The sequence below is a fragment of the Petromyzon marinus genome, chromosome 59, assembly GCF_048934315.1.
Source record: "Petromyzon marinus isolate PM22_M1 ecotype Great Lakes invasive population chromosome 59, UKy_Petmar_22M1.pri1.0, whole genome shotgun sequence".
In the NCBI taxonomy this organism is placed as follows: domain Eukaryota; kingdom Metazoa; phylum Chordata; class Hyperoartia; order Petromyzontiformes; family Petromyzontidae; genus Petromyzon; species Petromyzon marinus.
Window position 1 is genome coordinate 13789879 of NC_133725.1, and position 18433 is coordinate 13808311.

An 18433-nucleotide genomic window follows, 5' to 3' on the forward strand; every position below is an offset into this window, starting at 1 on the left:
ACAGCAAGACTTTCTTTGCGCAGTGTGTCACCAACAGCATATCTTGCAATCACGCTGAACTGCGACAAATGGCTCACGTCTGTTGACTCATCCAAAGCCAGAGAAAAGAACGGCGCTGCATTTATGTCCTTCACTTGCGTTTCCTCCACTTTGTTTGCCATCACGATGGTACGATCATGAACAGTTCTTGCCGACAGAGGCATGTCTTGTATCCGTTTGATTATCTTGTCTTTGTTCGGAAGATCATCAAAAAGTTCATTGGCTACATCCAGCATGAACGTTTTAGCATACTCGCCATCTGTGAATGGTTTTCCGTTCCTCACTATTGCTAAAGAACCAGCAAAGCTAGCCGAATTATAGTCACCTTGCCGGGTCCATACGCGGAGTTGCTGCTGGCTAGCTTGCACCCTGCTCAGAAGCTCTTGGCACGCTTTCTTTCTGCTGTCTCCCGCAGGGTATTTTGATGCAAAGGTAGCGTGGCGCGTGTCGAAGTGCCGCTTTACATTCGACCGTTTCAACGATGTAATTTTGTCATTGCAAATTAGACACACCGCAGAACCCGCTCTCTCCACAAAGGCGAATTCTTCGGTCCATTTGTCCTGAAATGTACGATACTCGTCGTCTTTTTTTCTTTTCGCCATCTTCTTCGTCGAAGGGTTAGCTTTGAGCTAATGACCGAGCAGACGCAGTCTCAGACTGATTCAAAAGGGGGCGTTTACCTGTTTTGCCCAGCAACGGCAAACGTAGGCCAGTATCATCCAATTAAAATAATGGACAATTGCTCCTGCAGCCCTGAACAGGACATGCGCAGTGAAAAATCGATGGATGGATTAAAACAAGTGAGAATATTTTGTTTTATCTGCGAGCCATATGCAATCATCAAAAGAGCCACATCTGGCTCGCGAGCCATAGGTTCCCGACCCCTGGGTTAACTCGTGTGCCACCACCTGCACAACCACCACAATAACAACCACACAACAATAACCACGACCAACAACTGTAACCACAGTTTAACACGTAGGCTTTCGCGACCAATATTATTCATAATAACGGTTTTTGGGTTAGATCGCGTTTATTTATAAATGTGTCGTAACCCTCCACCACCCGACACGGCCAATCAGCAAAAAAAGTGTCACGTTGACAAAAGACAAATAATTCACTACTTTAGCCCACCAGTGTGTTGAAGAGTGAATCCACATTTACAGTTTGAGTACTGGGCTAAAGTAGTGAATTATTTGTCTTTTGTCAACGTGACACTTTTTTTGCTGATTGGCCGTGTCGGGTGGTGGAGGGTTACGACACATTTATAAATAAACGCGATCTAACCCAAAAACCGTTATTATGAACTGTAACCACAACTATAATTTAACCACAACTATAATTCCCATCAGCCACACGGCCCTCTGGGAGTGCCTCTCAACAGCAGCAGCAGCAGGGCCGAGCTCTGCTTGAAGCAAACTCAGCAGAACGTGACGGCTGTGGGCCAGGCGCCTCCTCTGTCTCCCCCCACCGCCGCCGCCGCCGCCACTGCTGATGTGGACACACCGCGCGAGGTTCTCACCTTCAGGCTGAGTCGACGTAGAGGAGGCCCAGCGAGCCGCCGCTTCAGAAGCTTTCGCGAGCCACTGACGGTGGCCGTGAGCTGGAATCCAAATCAGCCGCTCGCCACCCACAATCCACAGCGCGCGCCGCCTCCACTCGGCCCCGGCCTAAGCGGAAGTAGCAGCGGGGGAGGGGGGCGGGGCATGGGGGGTGAGGGGGCGGGTGACGAGGGGAGGGGGGTGGGGCATGGGGGGTGAAGGGGCGGGTCGCGAGGGGGGGCATGGGGGGTTGTGAGGGGGCTGGGGGGTTGCGAATGTGGAGGGGCGGGGGGGTTAGGGGGGTCACGAGGAGGGGCGGGGGGGGCAGGGGGGGTAGCGAGGGGGAGGGAAATGTCGGGCCATGGGGCGTGGTCGCGCAAGGGGAGCAGGGGGGGAGGAGCTCAGGTGTGAGGGGGAGGAGCTCATGGCTCTGACGTCACGGGGGCGTGGTTACTTTGTACCGCCCCCGCGTCTCGTGCCACGTGCTTCCCATTGGCAGTTTGGCCGTTAGAGAGGCCCGGACAGACCCCAGAGCAGGAGTGGAACCGAGCTGTGGGTGAGTGGTGGCGGTGGTGGTGTGAGTCTCTCTGTGCGAGGCTGTGTGAGTCTCTCTGTGTGAGTCTGTGTGTGAGTCTCTCTGTGCGAGTCTGTGTGTGTGTGTGAGTCTGTGTGTGTGTGAGTCTGTGTGCGTGAGTCTCTCTGTGTGAGTCTCTGTGTGCGTGTGAGACTCTGTGTGAGTCTCCCTGTGTGAGTCTCTGTGTGTGTGTGTGAGTGTGTGTGTGAGTCTGTGTGTGAGTCTCTCTGTGCGAGTCTGTGTGTGTGTGTGAGTCTGTGTGTGTGTGAGTCTGTGTGCGTGAGTCTCTCTGTGTGAGTCTCTGTGTGCGTGTGAGACTCTGTGTGAGTCTCCCTGTGTGAGTCTCTGTGTGTGTGTGTGAGTGTGTGTGTGAGTCTGTGTGTGTGTATCTCTGTGTGAGTCTCTGTGTGAGTCTGTGTGTGTGTGTGAGACGCTCTGTGTGAGTCTCTCTGTGTGTGTGAGTCTCTGTGTGAGTCTGTGTGTGTGTGGAACGGTCGTGGAGCTGACAGCGCGCTGCGCTATGAACCCGGCGTCCCCGAGTTGGATTCCCTCTAAAGGCCAACAGCAGTAACGATTATCTGAACCGGTGCTGGGCCTCCCCTAGATCGACTTAACCTCGAATGAGTACCTGGTGTGGTGTGTAAAGATCGCCACTGGGGAGACAAAGGCGGCCGGGCGTGGTCCTGGCAATCCAACACCCTCGTGTGTCGTGCCGGCCTTCATACGTACTGCTGGCTAACAGCACTTGCCCCTACAGCCTGTTAAGTCTCTACGGGGATCTTTGTCTTTGGTGTCCCATACTGGCAGGGGGAGGAGTGGTGGTGTTAATGTTGGTGGTGTTAGTGGTGGTGGTGCTCGTGATGGTGGTGGTGTTAGTTGTGTTAGTGATGGTGGTGTTAGTGATTGTGGTTGTTAGTAGTGGTGATAGTGGTGGTGTTACTGGTGTTAGTGATGGTGGTGTTGGTGTTGGTGGTATTAGTGATGGTGGTGTAAGTGAGGTGATCGGATGCCATGGTGATCCCCATCTTTAAGAAGGGAGAACGCACAGACTGTAACAACTACAGGGGCATCTCACTCAGTGTGCCGGGAAAGGTCCTGGCAAGGATTATTCAACACTGCCTTACCAGGCATGCTGAGGAGAGGCTTGCGGAGCCCCAATGTGGTTTCAGGAAAGGGTGGTCCTGCACAGATGCCATATTTTCTGTCCGTTTGCTAAAGCAGAGGTGTAGGGAATTCCAACAAGATCTTCATCTCTGCTTTATTGACCTGGTAAAGGCCTATGACACCATCAGTAGGCCTGGGCTCTGGGTTCTTCGTGCTTTCGGAGTCCCTGACCCGCTGGTCACGATCTTTAAGGACCTTCATTATGGTTAGCGGACCCGGGTAAAACTGCATGGCCGGGAGTCGGAGCCATTCCCTGTTCACCTTGGGGTGCGACAGGGATGTCCTCTGGCTGCAACATTATTTAACATCTATTTCAACCACGTAGTTCGTGAAGCCTTCAGTAGCAATACCGGAGGAATTTCCATCTGGTACAGATACAGTGGGAGGCTGATCAATGCCCGGATGCCGTCAAGGGATGGCTCCCTATTGGTCAACCACGTTATGTATGCCAATGACCTGATAATTGCGGCTCACTCAGAGGAGGAGTTGGAGGCGCTTCTGCTAAAACTGGAGTGTGCCACTAAGAGGTGGGGCCTTACCATCAGCCCCACCAAAACGAAGCACCTGTCTGGGTATTTTGTACCATCGGGCACTCCACCCCCACAACTCCCAATCGGTGATGGGGCAGTTGTGGAGAGAGTGGAAAGTTTCCCATACCTGGGCAGTGTGCTCATGACCGTCTCTGGTTTAACAGCAGAGGTCTCACTCCGAATCAGTCGAGCGGCATTATCTTTTCAGCAGTTGCGTAACGCTGTGTGGAAGCTACCTGGTCTGTCGCTCCACACGAAGCTTCGGGTCTTCTCAGCCGCAGTCATTCCCTCCCTTCTCTACGCTTGTGAAACATGGACCCCCCTAATGGAACATCTTTGCCAGTTAGAAACGTTGAGGCTGGCCTGCCTCCGATCAATCCTGGGTTTACCCATGCTAGATTGTGTGAGGAGCTCACAAATCCTCGAAAGATCTGGACAAAGCCCCATCAGTGAGCTCCTCCAGCAGGCAAGGCTGCGTTGGCTGGGCCATGTAGCCCGCATGCCCAATCACCGCATGCGCAAGCAGCTTTTATTCGGCCGGATCGAGGGGGCTGAACGGACGCGGCACGGGCTAGAGAAGAGATGGAGTGATGTGGTACAGCAGGATGTGGAGCTGAGTGGACTTGCCGATAACTGGTACCAGCTGTGTCAAGATCGGCCTCTGTGGAAGAGGCTCGTGAAGGACGCTACTGGGCAGTTGGAGGCAGTCGCCCTCCAACAACAACGGAGAGCGCAGGAACGACGCTCACAACAACGAGCAGAGCTCCGGATGGCTAAAGCACAGCAAGTTGGCACAGTAAGGGGCACAGGTGGTGCATCAGCCAGTCATCTCAGTCAGTCGACCTATGGCACCTGGGTCTGCCCTGTGACCTCCTGCCAGCGGGCGGGCGTTCGACACTTCACGTGGCCTCAAGGTGCACATGGTCTGGCACAAGCGTCGTGGTGACATCACCGCCACTTAGCAGCGAATGGCGGTTGTTGTTGTTGGTGTTAGTGATGGTGGAATTTTTATTGCTGGTCTTAGTCGTGGTGGTGTTAGTGATGGTGGTATTATTGGTGCTGGTAGTGGTGTTCGTGGTGGTCTTAGTGGTGGTGTTAGTGGTGGTGGTATTATTGGTGGTGGTGTTAGTAGTGGTGTTAGTGATGGTGTTAGTGGGGTAGTGTAGCGGTTAGCGCGCTGCGCTAAGAACCTGGCGACCTGGGTTTGATTCCCGCTCACGGCCAACATTGGTGACGATTATCTGAACTGGTCCTGGGCCTCACCCTAGATCGACTCAGCCTTAAATGAGTACCTGGTGCGAGGTGCAAACATTGCCACTGGGGAGACAAAGGCGGCCGGGCGTGGTGTTGGCCACCCACCCCCTCGTGTGCCGTGCCAGCCTTCATAGGTGCTCGCGGACAGCACTTGCCCCAACAGTCTGTTAAGGCTATACGGGGGATCTTTGTCTTTGTTCTTGGTGTTAATTGTGGTGTTAGTAGTGGTGTTCGTAGTAGTGGTGTTCGTAGTGGTGGTGTTCGTAGTTGTGGTGTTCGTAGTGGTGGTGTTGGTGGTGTTAGGAGTAGTGTTAGTAGTGGTGTCCGAACAGAGGAGCAACGCTCACGACAACAACCTTTGAGCCGGGCATCTAAAATGCAGCAAGTTGGCACAGTCATCTCAGTCACCTGGGTCTGACCTGTGACCGCCTGTCAGTGAGCCTTCGGCACTTCACGTGGTCTCAAAGTGCACCTGGCCTGGCACAGGCGCCGTGGTCACATCACCGCTACTTAGTGGCGAATGGCAGTTGTTGTTTTTTGTGTTTTTCGTGTTGTGGGTGACTGGTAAGGATGTGAGTCCGTGTTGATGATGAGAGTCCGCATTGTGACGTGACGTGCGTTTAGACGTGGGTGTGTCACGCCCCTTCAACTCTGCGTGTCCCTCACCTCTGTCTCCCGCTCTCAATGCAGAGACCCGGACTGCGCGAGAGACACGGTGAGCTCTGAGCACCCTCGTCTGCAAGTTGCTACTATGGAGGTACATGTGGCTCCTCGACTCGTGTGGTGAAGTATGGGTAGACGTGTGTTCTCCCCTCTGCGTGTGCCTACCTGTCACCTGTATACCTGGGTGTGCTTCTCCTTGCCCGCCTAAGTGTGTGCGCGTCTATCAGAGTGTCTCTCCGAGATCCTGTTGGTGTACGTGCCCGTCTACGCGTGAGCATCTACAGCGCTGTTATCTATCCACTGATGGATGAACGCCTCCCTCCCTGAGACCCTACTACCCCTCACATCCTGTGATGGAATAATCCAAGAGCCGATTTTGTCGCACCATCTCTCTGGCGGCTCTCCTCTCTGATGTGTTCTGTTCCTTGGTTGTCGCTCCGTTATTATTCTTGACCGTGAGCCATTATTGTCCCTCCTAGCCATGGCTCGTCCGGACCGAGTCCCACTCACTCCTCTTACCAGTTTGAACGATCCCATTGACCTGCGTGTGACCTCGAAAGCCACACGTCTTTCATTGTAAATCCAAGCATGGCAACTGATATTGAACAAATATCCCAACGCTGAGAACTGGCAACATCTCGGCAGGACCCTCCTGAATGTGGAGCCCAGGATGTCAGAGATGCTGGCTCAGTGCTCGCCCACTGCACTTGCTCCAACATCTTAATCAAGCCCATGTGGTGGACCTTTGTCTTTGTGTGTAGATCAGCCGAGCTGGAGAGGCTCAGAGTAACGGCGAGTCTTGCACCACGTGGAGTGCGCTGTCCTCAGCGCGCACCGGCTCCATCCGCAGCAAATCGCCACAAGGTAAGAACAGAAATGAGTGACGTCAAGATGGCCACGCTGAATGGTGGGACATCACGATGGTCATGTTTCAAGGGGGACGTCACAGTGACCATGATGCATGGGGGGACTTCATGGTGGCCATTTGGCATGGGTGATGTACCGTTCGACTTTTGCCGTTCTCTGGTCTAATACCGACGAGACAAGGTCATAAAGAAGGCTGTCTCTGGTGCAGGCCAGTCAGTTTCAAAGACAATGCCCATATATTATCAGAGCATGTTTGTTTGCATATTTTTCCACAAGTACGTGTGGTAAAAGGTAGCTATTTGGTGTTTGAACATATTAACACCTGTTTTTGTGCCAGAAAGGGTAAAAGCTATTCTTATTTCATAAAATCCTTCTTGGCATATCTGTGTTATATTTATCTAATTCATTAACCCTGTTGTCAAACCCAAGCAACCTAAGATGTCCTCAGAGCTGCATATAGCTGGACATCGAACAAAGATGGTCACTGCATGGCACGCTTTCAGATGTGCTTCTGCAGTCATCTGGAATGCTCTTCTGACATTAGGCAGCCATTGGAGCGATGCACTTTTAAATCAATATTTTTTGCGAACTTGTTAGTTTGTTGTCTTTCCCCCTCACTTCTGATTAGCAGGGCTGCCGAAGCAAGGTTTAACATACGGACATAACTGGTATTGGCCAAAACATCCAAATCCCTTGCAAATTCCTCAAATTGGGATCACACAGCAGACGTAATGGCAGCAGCGTCACCCCCATTCTCTGTAAATCATCTGCAGGAACCTCCTGAAAAGGAATCTTGAGACTTTTTGAGGCTGTGCTGCGTAAACGAAAGATCACCGACAGCTGTTGTTATTCTCTTGCCTGCAGAAATCCTGGCTCTCTTTGGCCCACAAATGACCCACCGGGAGAAGCTGGAGCTTGTCGCCATACAGAAAGTATGGTACTTTGCGCTCAGCAACAGATCCCGTGGACACAACAACGATGGATACGACGACCACGAACATCATTACATTCCGGTGAGACTCGCCACAAAGCCCCCGCCGTGGGGGCGGTCACAGGGCACAGCGGTCGCGGGGTTCGTGGCTTCTTGTTATTGCAATTTAAGCACCAACCAACCAGAGAAAGCACACGTGCACTCTCCCACACACTTCACAATCAGAAGTTTATTTCCCAAGTTAAGCCCATTGAGCTAAAGAGCTTTTTTTTAGGGTGACTCGGCCAGCAGACATCAGAGCATTCCACAATTACAGATTTAAGAAAACCAAACACTTAATAAAAGCAATTATTTTGTAAAATAATGCTCACATGTTGTGATTTTCAAAATATAGTCAGTCTAAATTTGTGTAATTTTGTGCAGGTTCACCATGAGCACCTCCACTACCGCTATGAAGTGCTGAAGAAGATTGGGGATGGAGGTCAAGGCCAGGTGATCCGGTGCCTTGACCACAAGATGAACACCCTGGTGGCAGTGAAGATCTTGAGATCACCATTGTGGTAAGAATTCAGAGTGGTGTCGTCACAAGGACGACGTTGTTGTTACGTCCAGTGCTGTCGGCGGCCGTGTGATGAGGTGGTGACAACTCGTGCCTCACGTAGAGGGTCCCCGGTTCGACTCCTGATTCGGGTGCTCTCCTGTGTGGAGTTTGTATGTTCTCCCCCTGTTCTGGATCAGTTCACTCTTACATTGCATTAAGTCTTCATTTAACCCGGTAGATGCATTCCTGAAAAGTGCCGCGTTAAGGGAAATCACATTAAGCAAACATAATATCCCCATATAAAATGTAACGATAAAGTTTTGCAAGATATAATACACGCACACAGTGATGTGAAGAGATCGATAACGGAGGGCATGCTGTCACGTCACGTGATCATTCCGCATTCCGCCTACTGTGTCATACCGCTCAGCCTTGCAATTTTATAGCGGGCACATTCCACGTTATAATGGGCACTTTCCTGCATTAGAACAGAAGCATTCCGGATTATAATGGGTGCGGTCCGCGTTATAACGGGAGCCTTCCACGTTATCATGGGCACGTTCCATGCTATAAAAGGCATGTTCCACGCTGTAATGGGGTTGTCCCATGTCATAACAGGCGTGTTCCGTGTTATAACGTGTGCGTTCTGCGTTATAGCAGCTACATCATGGGACCTCCTTTGCCAGTACCAAAATATACTCCCAAAGAAGGTCCATGATGTAGCCGTTCACCCTGAGCTCTCATTACTCTGATAACGCTTGTCTTTGTGCTGTACGCCTTTTGGCGTCCTCTGGTCTAACAACATTTTTGAGACGAGGCTCAGAAGAAAGCTGTCTCTGGTGTGGACCAATCAGTTTCAAAGACAATGCATATATTATCAGAGTATTTTTTTTGTTTACATTCTAACCACAAGTATTATGGTTAATGCAGACATGATTCCTTGTAAAAGGTTTCAGTTTGGTGTTTTAACATCTTAACACCTGTTTTGTTGCCAGAAAAAAAGGGAAAATCTATTCTGATATTTTGGTACTGGCAAAGGAGGTCCCATGATATTCCACGTTATAATGCCTTGCTCTGTGAGAGCCACATTCAGTCACGACTCAGCTGTGGCTCAGTCTCTAAAACTCAGGCTCAGCTCTCGCTCAGCCGTGGTTTGGCTCAGGCTTGAGCCGCTCAGCTGCTGTTAAAGATACATGAGTGGCTCAGCCGTGGCTTGGCTCAGCTCCTGGGAATCCTGAGTGTGGCTGGGGCCATGCTCGGAGTCGGCTCAATTCACACATTAGGGAATCACTACGTTCAGGCAGCACCCCAAGCCCCCTTCTATCCCTTGCTTATTTGATCCTCTTCTCGATCCTTTCTGGAACCTTCCATGAGCGCGCTACCGGAACTCACAATGCCATTACACTTGGGGAACGTATATTTATTTATTTAATTCGGAATAGGATTTGATTCTGGTCATTCCTTTAGCAAGTCTAAGTCATGATTCATTTGTGGATTTTCTCTGCACAGCTCCAAGGATGATACATTTCAGAGAAAGGAGCTCCAGATGGCTCTGGAACTTCAGGGCGAGGGCAGTGATGAGGAGTACAACGTCATCAAAGTCCTGAACCATTTTGACTTCAGAGGACACCACTGCATTGTCCTGGAGCTGTTGAAGTACGTACCATGTGTTCCCACCGCCCCCCCCCCCCCCCCCCCGCCATAGCGTGGTTAACTTCATTAGCTAAACTAAAACTTTTATTTAACAGGTAAAGCCCACTGCCCTATCAGTTATTTTTCACAAGCGGCCTGGCTACAAATGATAGCTAAAAAAAGTGGCTGATGTGGAAATGTATAGCAGCCAAATACTCTAAACACAAGTTTCTAAATGTGGAGGGAAAAACCAGAGAACCCGGAGAAAAATCCACGCTTTGATCCCGTCACGGTCGGGATCAAAGCCCCGATCTCTTCCACACCAGGGGAGGGTGATAACGTCACACCACTGGGGCTAGATGTTACTTTTGGGATTCCTGTGCCACCCACGCATTGCGGTACTGTGGAGCTGTAATGTGTCCCGGGTGCACGAGGCCACTCCTCTTTTCTCAATCAGCCCCGCCCACTTTTATATAGCCACGCCTCCACTAGATCAGCAGGTTGGCTGCAGCGCAGTGGAGACACTTGTGCCCCTCGGTGAAAATCCCTGAGTTCGATTCTCAACTCGGACGCCTTTCTGCGTGGAGTTTGTATCTCCTAATGGATAATTCCACCACCCAGAAACAGAGCCAATGAAAGCAAGTGGACAGATGTGCTAACTGATTTGGTTTATCAGCAAACCGATGACCTAAACCCACACTGAGCTATGAATCATATCGGTCGTGAATGTGCAAATATAATATTAATATTGTCGTTATCAGAATCCACGCAGTATTGCAGGGTATGACACTGACGCTGCTTCGTTGTTGTCATTGTTGTTGCTGCTGCTGCCTCTTTCACAGGGAGAGCCTCTATGATGTGATTACGGAAGCGGGGCTCCGGAAATTGCACATGGGGATGGTGAAAACTTACACCAGGGGCATCCTCAAGTTCCTTTGCCACACCAAGGCCAGGAGCATCATCCATGCGGACATCAAGCCAGTGAGTGGACACAGCATTCAGCGTGACTTTGTTCCGGAGTTGTCATTATTGGGGACTCGGTCCATAGAGAAAACTAACCACGTTGGTCACAGGGTCGATGTGTTAGCTCTGTCCGTCTATCTGGAAGGAAGCAGGGTCACGTTACCTCTGGTGATGATCTGGTATGAATTAAACTGTCGTGTAGAGTCGTGTCGCTATTGGGGGATTCACCACAGATAAAACCAGCAATGTAGATGACAGCGTTGCCCCAAACTTTGGGAAACACAAACCGGAGCCGAAAAGAATGATTTTCAAAACGTGCCAAACACGCGTTTGAACTGACAGCTGCCCGTTGTCAGCTTCCATGCTGTGAATTGAAAACTTCCCAAGACAAACGCGCGGTGGAAAGCGTCATGAAATCCGTGCGCCCTCGAGTGTGGTTTTTGGTCCATAACTCGTTATCGGGCAGCTGTGAGCAACTAGGATAAGTTGTCTATAGAGCCGCACCCTTTTACTTAGATGGTGCTTGAGAGAGCTTTAAATGTGATGAGCCTCGACTAACATCGCTCATCTTGACGCATTTGAAAGGGGCACCCCCAGTGGCAGCTGTCAGAAAACAACGAATGTTGCACTTGACTCAAGGTTGATGACGGCGCTACGCCTCACCTAGTTCCCCTGTTTAGTTTGTACCGTGGTAAGTGATTGATCCACTGCTGGCTGAAGGCTATCGGCGTAACCTCCGAGTGTGAATTCCTTCTGCCTTTCTTCCTTTAGGAAAATGTTCTACTCAAGGATACCGTGGCTGGCACCATCAGGGTCACGGACTTTGGCACCAGCTTTTTTGTGAAAAGGCAACGTGAGTAACCTCACCTGGGTGTGAGTTTCTGCGTGTGGGTGTGAGTTTCTGCGTGTGGGTGTGTCTGTGTTCCAGTGTGTGTGTGTTTGCAAGTCTCTTAGTGTCTGTACATGTGACAGTGTGTGATAACGATGATGTTCATGACACAGTGAGTATACACACACACGTACATATATATTTGTTGTTGTTGTGCAGCTCTGCGTGTTGGTGGGACCCTGCCATACCTATCTCCGGAGGTATTGCTGGGCTACAGATTAACGTGTGCAGTGGACATGTGGGCACTGGGCTGCACAGTGGCGGAGTTGGCGACCGGCAGGGAATTATTCCATTCGGACAGCCGCGACGACCACCTCCCGTGCTGCATGGAGGTATTTCCAACTGGGCGTTCACCCGCTCGTGATTCCCCCCTCCTTTCTTGAAGTTGTAGGCTATAGGGGGGGGGGGGTGGAGCCAGGAGAGGGGGGGCGATTGGCTACTTGGTGATCTGGCGAATGGCAGCCATCGTATGTTGTATGTGTGTACACGTGTGTGTCTTGTACGTGTGGGGGGAGCAGTGGTGTAGCGGTTAGCGTGCTCAGCTACAAACCCGGTAATGCGAGTTTGATTCCAATTCACGTCCAACATCAGTGAGGATTATTTGAACCGGTACTGGGCATCCCCTAGTACAAATCAGCCTCAAATGTGTACCTGGTGCCGTGTGTACCTGCTTCTATATGGCCAACCATCCCCTCTCTGTGTGTGCCACAGTCCTGGCCCTCAACTGGTGCCGCTACTGTTGCTGCTGCTGTTTCTACTCACTACTATAAGCACTTGCCCCTACAGTCTGCTGCGGCTACACGGGTGACTTTTGCCTTTATCTCAACCATGTGCAGATCCTCGGGTTGCCTCCAAGATGCATGATGGATGCAGCTCCTGACGGAATGCACTACTTTGGTGAGTTGAAGGGTGGGGCGAGCAACCGGTCGGATTCAGTGTTAGGGTGTGGCCTGGAGTTGTAGTTTTTTTGGGGGGATGGCCATGGGGGGGGGGGCCTCTTTGTATTTTCAATTCCTTGGGTGAGTGGGTGGGTAAATGGGCGCGTGGGCAAGTGGGTAGGTGGGCAAAGTGGTGGTTGGTGACTGTGTGTCTCTCCTGCTGTGCATGTCTCCTGCAGATCGTTTGGGCATGATGTTCTCCCCAGTCAAGAGAAGGGTGCCAGGGAGCTTATCACTTCACGGGGCACTCAAAAGCCACGACCCGGAGTTTGTTGACTTTGTCAGCTCCTGCCTGCGGTAAGAATCATCCCCCACCCCCTCCCCCCTCCCCATGAGGATTTCTCCCACCAAGGTGATCAACGATCGCCCTCCACCGATCACCAGGAAGATGTGGAGCTGAGTGAACCTGCCGATGACCAGTATCACCGGTGTTAAGATCACCCTCTTTGGAGGTCCGTTAAAGATGATCCTCGGCAGTGCGGGGCTCAGGGCATTTTTAGAGTACTGCGTATTGAAGGATTGCCGCTGCTACCATGACTACCGCTGCTGCTGTGCGTTCCTGGACCTCGTGGGAGAAGGGAAGGAACGTCAATCCTCTTACCACGCCTCTCTCACCACGTGCGCTGCGTGTGACCCCGGTGCGTCTCTCAACAGATGGGATCCGGATTGTCGCATGACGCCAGCGCAGGCGCTGGGTCACAGCTGGCTCCGGACCGTGGCCACCAGCACCACCAGCAACGCCACCGCCACCACCATTGCTGCTCCTGGCAGTGTACAGTGTTTTGGAGCTGCTGAGCGACGGTAAGCCATGAGGTGCTTGTCCAATGTTCAAGGCAGTCCATAGGGAGGTTTGGGGCCCGGGGCAAGTCACAATTAAATCGGAAGTATTACCAACAATACAGGGGTTTTTTCGGTTAGATCGCATAGATATACATGTGTTGTTAAACTCACCACCACCAAACACAGCCAATTAGTAAGGTGTATCATGTAAACAAAATGTGCCAATTAGTTACTAGATCAGCACACCAGTGTGTTGGAAAGTAAACCCACCACATTTACTATTCGAGTACGACATTTTGCCGGGGATTGCAACCAGCCTCATAAGGTGACGGCCAGAATTGTGGAGAAATACTCCTGTTTCGGTCTTAAATAGTGATAAATGTGAATGTGATGTCATCATTTGTGAGCCAATCTGGTGCGAAAGCCTACGTGTTAAAAAGACATTTTATGTCTGACACCGTGACATCGAAGCACAGGGCCACCAAAAGCACGGTGCCCGGGGCGGTTTCCCCAGTACACCGTACCCGGGGGACGGCTCTGCTCCTGTTAATGTATTTACATTATAATGTACAATTTCATTGAGGGACTGTGTGTTGTCTTGGTGGGGTCTGGGACTGTTTTGTTGATGTTTTGCTGCCTTGCCCAAGTTTACATTTAGTGTTGAAAATCTGGCAGGATTTTATGTACTTTGTGCTTATGTGCTCAATTTTTTGTGACTTGCTTACATTTTTACACGTTGCACTCCTTTTGTTTGTTGTTGTAACTTGCTGACCCTGTGCCTCGACTGCATATCTGTGAAGGAAGAGCTTCATAGCTTATCGGATGCCTCTTCATCCAGTCTAAATAATGTATTCTGATTTTGGAAACAATGCAGGACAAAACGGGGGGGGGGGGGGGGGAGGGGGTAGAACACACTCCACATTCCACACGGAGAAAGTGGCCCAAGTATGGGAATCAAACCCAGGTCCCTCTTTGACTGAGTTCCAGCCCTGCCGCCTGCAAACGAACACATGTACAGTTCAAACCCCACGTGTACATTCAGTTATATACGGATGTATTTTTATAATTGGTTCCTTGTGAGGACAAATAATGAGGCAGCCATATCTTTGCCATGTAGCCCTTCATCCAGTGTGATATCGCAAGACTAATGCCCATTCTGTAACCAGACCCACGATGGGCATGGTATGCTGCATTATTGCAGCATCGTTATTAACCTGGTTAATCTATCTCCGCACACAGTTAGTCCGTACGCGGACGATGGTGGGGGGGGGGGGGGGGACTGCGATCTCTGCTGTAGCAGGAAGTTGGAACGGTGTCGTGCGCATCTCTTCACAGAGCGGAGCCGGCGCTGCCCCCATCCTCCGCGCTTGCCCTGGCCTCTAAATGGAAGCTGACGGTTGTGGTGGAAGAGGAGACCCTGGTAGAGGAGCTCGTGGTGCAGGGAGAGGAGACCCTGGTGGAGGAGCTGGTGGTGCAGGAGGAGACCCTGGTGGAGGAGCTGATGGTGCAGGAGGAGACCCTGGTGGAGGAGCTGGTGGTGCAGGAGGAGACCCTGGTGGAGGGGCTGGTGGTGCAGGAGGAGACCCTGGTGGAGGAGCTGGTGGTGCAGGAGACCCTGCTGGAGGAGCTGGTGGTGCAGGAGGAGACCCGGGTGGAGGAGCTGGTGGTGCAGGAGGAAGAGACCCGGGTGGAGGAGCTGGTGGTGGAGGAGGAGACCCGGGTGGAGGAGCTGGTGGTGCAGGACGAAGAGGAGATGGGGGGGGAGACAGAGGAGGTGGCGACGAAGAAGGAGCAGGAGGAGGAGATGGTGGTGCAGGATATGGTGGTGGAGGAGAAGGAGATGACAAGGAAAGAGGATCAGGCGATGGTGATGCAGGAGGAGAAGAGGAAGCGAGGGGGCCTGGCCCGCATAGGGAGAACCATCCGTTCACTCCTCCGACGCGCGCTGCTGTGTGGTGGCCGGTCCACCACACAGTAGAGGTGGTGGTCATGGATAGTTGTGAACCACGACCACTATCACCACACCCACTATCACCACACCCACCACATGCACACTCCACACATACACCCCCCTGTGATACCCACCACCCACCACACACACCCCGTGACACCCACCACACACTACACAAAGGGCTAGGGGTTTAGAGGGTTAGGGGTTTATAAAGTTATGGGTTTAGAGGTTTTGGGGTATTTTGGGGATAAGGGGTTTATATGTTTAGGTATTTCGAGGGTTATAGGGTTTAGGGGTTGAGAGTATTTGGGGTTTAGGGGGTTAGGGTTTTAAGGGTAAAGGGGTTTAAAGGGTTAGGTGTTTAGAGGATTAGGCTATTAGTGGTATAGGGGTTTAAAGAGTTAGGGGTTTAGGGGTTCAGAGGGTTATGGTTTTAAGGGTAGAGGGGTTAAGAGGGTTAGGGATTTAGAGGGTTTTGGGTTTAAAGATGTTGTGTTTAAGGGTTTAGGGTAGGGGTTCAGTGGGTTAGAGGTTTGGGGGTTTATGGGTTAGGATTTTAGAGGGTGATGGGTTTAGACCGATATGGTTTTAAGGGTAAAGGGGTTTTGAGGGTTGAGTTTTAGAGGGTTACAGTTTAGAAGGTTGTGGTTTTAGAGGGTTCTCGGTTTAGAGAATTAGGTGTTTAGAGAGTTTATGGGGTTTGATTGTTAAAGGGTTAGTGGTTTAGAGGGTTAGGAGTTTATAAGGTTATGGACTTAGGGGTTTAGAGGTTTTGGGGCTTTTAGGGGGTAAGCAGTTTAGAGGTTTGGGGGGTTTTAAGGGTTATGATGTTTAGGGGTTGAGCGTATTAGGGGTTTTGAGGGTTAGGGTTTTAGTGGGTTAAGGGTGTAGAGGGTTAGGGGATTAGAGGGTGAGGGGTTTAGAGGGTTGGGGTTTTCGTGGTATTTGGGTTAGGATTTCAAAGGGTGAGGAGTTTAGACAGATAGGGTTTTAAGGGTGAAGAGGCTGAGGTTTTTATTTGGTAGAGTTTAGAAGGTTATGGGTTTAGAGGGTTAAGGGTTTAGAGTTACTGTCGGTGTTTAGAGGTTTAGGGGGTTTATGGGTTTTGATTGCTCGGTGTTTTGGTTTACAAGGTTACGAGTTTTAGAAGGTTTTGGGTTTAGAGGTTTCGGTGTTTTGGGGATTAGAGGTTTATAAGGTGAGGGGTTTAAAGGGTTATGGTTTTACAGGTTTAGGGGTTTAGACAGTTTGGGGTTTAAGGGTTTAGAACAGGGGTGGGCAAATTTTTTGACTCGTGGGCCACAATGGGTTCTAAAATTTGACAGAGGGGCCGGGCCAGGAACAGATGGATGGAGTGTTTGTGAACTAATATAAATGTCGTGTAAAAATAATAACATGAAAGGATTTGGCCTTTAACAGGTAGCAAAGCATTTATTTGCAAGGCATTTTAACAAATTGCACGAACATGAACAATACAAAAACATGTCGTAACTCCCGGTCAAAGTGCGCCATCTAATGGGGAAATGGGGGCATTACAGGAGAAAGGTAAAATTTAATTTAATAATATTTGTACAATTTCGGCGGGCCGGATTAAAAAGCCCAACGGGCCGTATACGGCCCGGGGGCCGTACTTTGCCCATGTCTGGTTTAGAAGGTTAAGGGTTTAGACAGTTAAGAGTTTTTGGGGTTTATGGGTTAGGGTTCTAAAGGGTGAGGTGTTTAGACGGTTGGAGTCTTCAGGGTAAAGTCCTTTAGAGGATTTGGTGTTTAGAGGGTTAGAGTTTAGAACGTTTTGAGTTTAGAGGGTTTAGAGAGTTACGTGTTTAGAGGTTTATGGGTTTCGATTGTTAGAGGTTGAATAATGGTTTAGATGGTTAGGAGTTGAGGAGGTTATAAGGGTATGTGTTTAGGGGTTTAGAGGTATAGGGGTTTCAAGGGTTAGGGATTTAGAGTGTTAGGGGTTTAGTGGTTTGAGAGTTTAGAGGGTTTAACACCTAGACTTTCACAACTAATATTGGGTTAGTCTCCAACACTAAATGGCACTTTTTGTTGATGTGACAAATTTTCCTAATTGGCTGTGTCGGGTGGTGGCTGGTTTAACGACACATTTATAGTTACACAATCTAACCCCAAAAAACATTTATGGGTTTAGAGGGTTAGGGGTTTAGTGGGTTATGTGTTTAGAGGGTTATCATTTTAGGGGTATAGGTGTTTTAAGGGTTAGGCATCTAGAGGGTTAGTTCTTTAGAGGGTTGGGGTTTAAATGTGTTGGGATTAGATTAGGGATTTAGGGTTTTGAGGGTTAGGGTTTTGAGGGTTAGGGTTTTAGAAGTTGAGGATTTAGAAGGTTACGAGTTCAGAGGGTTAGGGGTCTAGAGGGTTAGTTCATTAGAGGGTTGTGGTTTAGATTGGTTGGTATTTAGAATATTAGGGATTTAGGGTTTTAGAAGGATAGAGTTTCAAGGTTTAGAGGGTTAGGGATTCAGAGGGTTGAGGGTTTGGTTTTTAATGGCTTCGAAGGTTAGGGTTAAAAGACTAAGGGGTTTGGAGAGTGAGGGGTTTTTGGTGGGTTAGGGTTTTAAGGGTAAAGGGTTTGAGAGGGTTAGCGGTTTAGATGGTTATGGGTTTAAATGGTTAGGGATTTAGATAGTTACGGGGTTTAGAGGTTTAGAGGGTTTTATTTGTTTGAGGTTTAGTGGTTAAGGTCTCTGTGCGAGTCCAACAGGTTTATTTTAGTCTATGGTAAGATAAAAACAGTTCAGTTTAATTTGTATATATTTAAACAATTTTACCTTTCCTGTCGAGTTTTTGTATTGTATTTTTGTTATGTTCTGACCCGCCCGATTGGACGTCTGTGAAAACAGATCGTCATAGCTCATCAGATTCATCCAGTATAAATAAATATTCAGATTAAAATTCTATTGACCTCTGTGCGAATCTATGGATTTCTGTGTGAGTTTTTGGGTCTCTTGAGTGTATGGATCTCTGTGTGAGGCTATTGGTCTCTGTGCATGTCAAAAGGACTGTGTGAGTCTATGGGGTTGCCGTGTGAGTGTCTGTAGGAATGCATGGGTCTCTGTTGGAGTCTATGGGTTTCTGGGTATGGTTGTTTGTGCGAGTTTTACATGCACAAATGGAACTTAAAAAGGCCATTGAGGGTTGCAGAATCCAAGTTG